The sequence below is a fragment of the Priapulus caudatus genome, unplaced genomic scaffold (genome assembly GCF_000485595.1).
Source record: "Priapulus caudatus unplaced genomic scaffold, Priapulus_caudatus-5.0.1 Scaffold204, whole genome shotgun sequence".
Classification (NCBI taxonomy): domain Eukaryota; kingdom Metazoa; phylum Priapulida; class Priapulimorpha; order Priapulimorphida; family Priapulidae; genus Priapulus; species Priapulus caudatus.
The window spans coordinates 289,310-294,453 of record NW_014577265.1 but is presented as its reverse complement, the minus strand read 5'-3'; the positions used below and the strand labels follow the sequence as shown (position 1 = coordinate 294,453).

Genomic DNA, 5,144 nt, shown 5'->3' with positions numbered 1-5,144 from the left:
ACTATACTGCCGCTATAGTGCAATACTCTCTATATTAGAGAGAGAGCTATTAGAGAGAGCTATTAGAGAGAGCTACTCTCTATATTAGTGCAAGCGTGCAACAGTCGCGCCGCGAGAGCAATGGCAGCCGGTAGTGCAGTGGTTGGAAACTATCGGCGGTGTAGCCGTAGGTGAAAGAGAGTAGGCCTGGCTAGTATACTATAGTATAGAAACATTAAGAATTTTTTAGTTAGCATTATATTTTATTGAAACGCTTCAAGTGCCTGTGCTTTGCGCCTCACGGCGCTCACTGTGGAGTGGTGTGCCCTTTTTGGGGGATGTGCCCTTAAAATCGGGAGAAATACTGTCTAGCCTTAGCCCTGGATCCGCCCCTAAATCTTGTAAGTTGTAGTCGTACCTAGATTAGATGACGTTTAGGAGTTATTGGAAGGGGTAATGGTGATGCTGTAGAACAAAGTGGCCGTATGTCACCGGTATGTGGGAGGGCGAGGCCACACGTTCTAAATGACTAGGGATGGCAGCGTTGCATGATTCGCATGACGGCTATGACTAGAGGATAGCGTTAAGGTTAAGATTACGTATACGGCGATAACGATATTATAGCTTATGTGCCGTGGTCTCAGATTAAGACTGAGCCACTGTAGCGGTGATATGAGCGAGACAGCGAGTTAACCTGTCGCTAAACCGGCACATGTACCATGATATACCGTATACGTACTGTACTGTAGCTATTAAAGTATTACTAATTACTATGTCAATACTACGTACTACGACATTTTTACCTGTTTCTATGTACGCCGTCCTTCTTCTTCAGCGACGAAACTACACTGAGCTTTTAGCACTACAAGTCCCTATACTACAACATCGGCGAACATTCGCAAATTTACTGAGTTTATTATCCGCGATCACGCACTGACACGCAGGCAGCAAGTTCGAACTTGTCGCGTAGCTAGACTGGTGCTCGCTCACACCTCTCGGCTTAGTTCTGGTTTACTCGATGGGCGACCCCAGCAAGTAACTAAGCCGAGAAGTGGGAGCGAGTACCAGTCTAGTCGCGTAGCATGCCTGTATCGTAGTACCAGTATCGCCCGGCGTGTGGTGGGGGCAGCACCGTCCAGTCTCTCGTGCTCTCATCCACGGATATATAGATTTATTTATAAACTAGCTGCGGGTACCCGCTGCGCTGGGTAAAATCGGGCTACTAAAATCTAATAATGGGACACAATAGGAACATTGGGTAAAAATCGACAATAACATTGCACACAATATCAATATTTAGAAATTAGTCTAATAAAATAATAAGCATGCGAAAAAACTGTTACGTATGACATTTATATGACAGCACAACTTAGAACCCCTGGGACATAATAGTAATATGGTGTACATGACAAAAAGTTATTATTATATAACAGCATGTACGAATGGGTTGGACTTTTCATTTCAAAGCCTCTTGATATATGCATCTAGTGTAACGGCAACAGATTTATTGTAAACATACTCTCTCTATTGAATTTAAGTGTATAATTTTACGCAAATACTCAACTTTACGGCAGATTCTAGACTTGGCTAAACCCTGATATAAAAGTCTTCTACATCATTTGCAATTACAGTGTATTGGTATGCCCAACGCGCAAATTGATTAGTAACTGCCAAAAATCCCATTTTGTTGAATTTCCACATTCAAAAAAAGAGTGGATACATGAGAGTAAGTTGATATGAGGACGTACTACCACCATCACTCTGTTCATAAATGAGAGGGATTCAGAAGTTACCCAGGACAGATTCAACGTGGACACATTCTCTTTGCTGCATACTCATGTATAATTTCATTGAATTACTCATATTTACGGCAGATAGACGGCAGCTGATCTAATAAAGCATAGTACTGAAAAACAAAGCTAAAGATTTGGAGTTGACGTAGGTTATTTTGCCATTATTTTACTGGTCCGGCCCACTTGAGATCAGATGGGCTGTATGAGGCCCATGAACCAAAATGAGTTTGACACCCGTTACCTGCCCCGTAATAATGCCGTTGGAAATTAATTCACGATTTAATTCACGATTAAGATTTCTTGACGAGCTAGAAAACACTCGGATTTGAAGTATGAAAATGAACATTATTGTGCCAGCTAGCCTACACCAGTTGGTTGGGATTGATTGTCAGTTCAAATGCAAAATATTTAAAGCAAAAGGTTATACACCATAGATTAAGTTTGGTACTATAACACGCGTATATAAGATAGCCGAGTCGGTTTAGAGTTAGTGTTAGGGTTAGGGATAGGGAGACTGTTTGTACTTGTGTGTGGGACTGCCGTACCCGTAGCATCGAAACCAACGTGTATTAATTGTTTGAACTTCTTGTGTATACACCAGCATGGCGGCTATATTTAGCGTGGCGGGTGCATTTTAGGATGGCGGGGCTCGACGATAGCTAGGCTATAAGTGCCCTTGGAGAACCCTGGAGAAACATTAAGACTTTGGTAGTAAATACATTTTGTGTTTACATTTTTTTTTATTGAGACGTTCCAAGTGCCTGTGGTAACCACAGGCACTTGAAACGTCTCTATAAAAAAAAGATAAATAAACACAAAATGTATTTACTACCAAAGTCTTAATGTTTCTCTACTCTATTTGCGCCTATAAGGCCAAAACAAAATATATGTGTGGTTACCGTTACATGCCGAAAAAAAATAGGGTAGGTAGATAGGGAAAACATTTTATTTTCTTGAAATATTTTATTTACGAACCATGTCCGAAGGGTGTGCGTTGTGCATTTTGAAGCAGGAACTGTCCAATTCATTTTTTTTTTTAATTTAAAGAAAATGGACAATCAAATGTTTAGGGTCGCTGGGAATAAATAGGGTCGGTCGGGAAACCGTAACTACACCTATATTTGGTTTTGGCCTAATCACCTGTAAATGCCCGTCAAATGCTCATCTGCAACACACAAGTACTCTAACTCTTTGCTAGATCAGCGAGCATCCCATACACCCTATCGTTCTCCTGGCCCAATACTAATGCAGAGAGTTTGGAGATGCGGAGATCTTGGCGTGTTATCGATAGGTGAAGAATCGTGGCGCGATGCTGCGAGCAGAGTGAATGTCGGAAAACGGCGTTTACCATGCACACGTGCCGCGGGCTGAACCCTGTCAAGTTTGAGCGTATGAGATCGACCGAAGAAAATTATCCTCGCTGTCCAGGGCGACGAACGACGTGAGCGCCGTTTCTATGTACATTAGTAATCTATAATATTAACTTTGCTCGCAGCATCGCGCCACGATTCCCACCTATGCTAATGTACGTGAAAATGACGCACGAAGGTCGGTCGCCGCTTTGACTGCCAACATAATTTTCTTCGGCCGTTCTTATACGTTCAAACCGGAGCCGGGCAGACTGACAGCACGTGTGCTTGGTAAAATCCGGTCTATAGTATTCACTTTGCTTGCAGCATCACTCCATGGGTTCCCAGCTATGCCGATATTAATGTACGTGCAGATGGTGCTCGTGCGTCGGTCACCGTAGACTGCCAAGAGAATTTTCTTCGGTAGTTCTGATACGTTCAAACTAGTCGTGGGCGGGCCGACGGCGCGTGTGCATGGTAAAATCTTATCTACATGCTTCAATTTGCTCGCAGCATCGCGCCACGATTACTAGACTATGCTATAATTAATGTTCATGAAAATGGCGCTCCGACGTCGGTTGCCGTTGACTGCCAAGATTATTGTCTTCGTCCATTCTTATACGTTCAAACCAGTGCCGGGCAGGCTGACAGCACGTGTGCTTGGTAAAATCCGGTCTATAATATTCACCTGACTCGCAGCATCAATGCCCTGGGTTCCCGGCTATGCCGATATTAATGTACGTCCAGATGGCGCTCGTGCGTCGGTCACCGTTGACTGCCAACAGAATATTCTTCGGCCGTTCTCATACGACGTTCAAACTAGTCGCGGGCGGGCCGACGGCACGTGTGCATGGTAAAATCGGATCTACATGCTTCACTTTGCTCGCAGCATCGCGCTACGATTCCCACCTATGCTAATGTACATAAAAATGACGCACGGACGTCGGTCGCCGTTCACTGCCAGGATAATTTTCTTCGGCCGATCTTATACGCTCTTATACGATCTTATACGCTCAAACTTGAGTCAGACGGGGCCACGGGACGCGGGCACGGTAAAACCCGTTCTATAATATTAACTTTGCTCGCAGCATCGAGCCACGATTCCGACTTATACTCCTGCACATGAAAATGGCGCACGGACGTCGGTCGCCGTTGACTGTCAAGATAATTTTCTTCGGCCGAAATCATACGTACAATCTGCTTCCTGATCGCATGCGCTTAATAACGCTATAAGGCGCTTATAAAGGCTAAGAACATTCGCCCAACATTGTAAATGCGGATATTTTAGCGATTAGATTGTAATGATATCTGTTAGGGTGATTCGCCTCATAAATAAGAGGGACCCAAATCATATAGTGTAACCGCGACAGTTTTTTTCACAGGAAATTTGTCAAAATTTCTTCTTTACTTTAAACACCAATATGAGGGTTCGCGCATGCCCAGTAACTGCCGAAGGTAACTATATTTTGTTAACATGATAAATTTAATATGGAGTGTGGCTATTGTTACGTGATAATAGATTTGAACTATGTCGGCCCACAGGTGGAGCTATGGTCACTGGGCTAGTATATATACTACCAACACGTGCCATGTGTAGTATGGAAAGCGGTTTGTGCCAATATTCGAAAAACCTGGTTTTAGGACGTAAAACCGGGTTTAGGACGTAAAACCAGGTTTTAGGACGTGGTTTGTGCCAATATTCGAAAAACCTGGTTTTAGGACGTAAAACCTAGTTTTACGACCGTAAAACCGGGTTTTAGCACGTAAAACCGGGTTTTGGGACGTGGTTTGTGCCAATATTCGAAAAACCTGGTTTTAGGACGTAAAACCTAGTTTTACGACCGTAAAACCCAGTTTATGTGCACGGTAATAATTCGAGTAGGGAGAAGCTAGTGAAGAATGAGGAAGGGGAGAAGCTGGTGGAGAAGGAGGAGGGGTGAAGCTGGTGGAGAAGGAGGAGGGGAGAAGCTGGTGGAGAAGGAGGAGGGGAGAAGCTGGTGGAGAAGGAGGAGGGGAGAAGCTG

The 5,144-nt window shown here is 43.9% G+C and overlaps 1 protein-coding gene across 1 annotated transcript in view; it reads right to left on the bottom strand.

Moving 5' to 3' along the window:
- LOC106807260 (E3 ubiquitin-protein ligase Mdm2-like) overlaps window positions 1–962 on the bottom strand; it is a 22,652-nt gene extending 21,690 nt beyond the window's left edge. Inside the window, exon 1 of the mRNA XM_014809556.1 lies at window positions 783–962. The gene's annotated coding sequence lies outside the window, so the exon portion shown is untranslated. The remainder of the gene's footprint in view (window positions 1–782) is intronic.
- Between the last annotated feature and the right edge of the window lie 4,182 nt (window positions 963–5,144).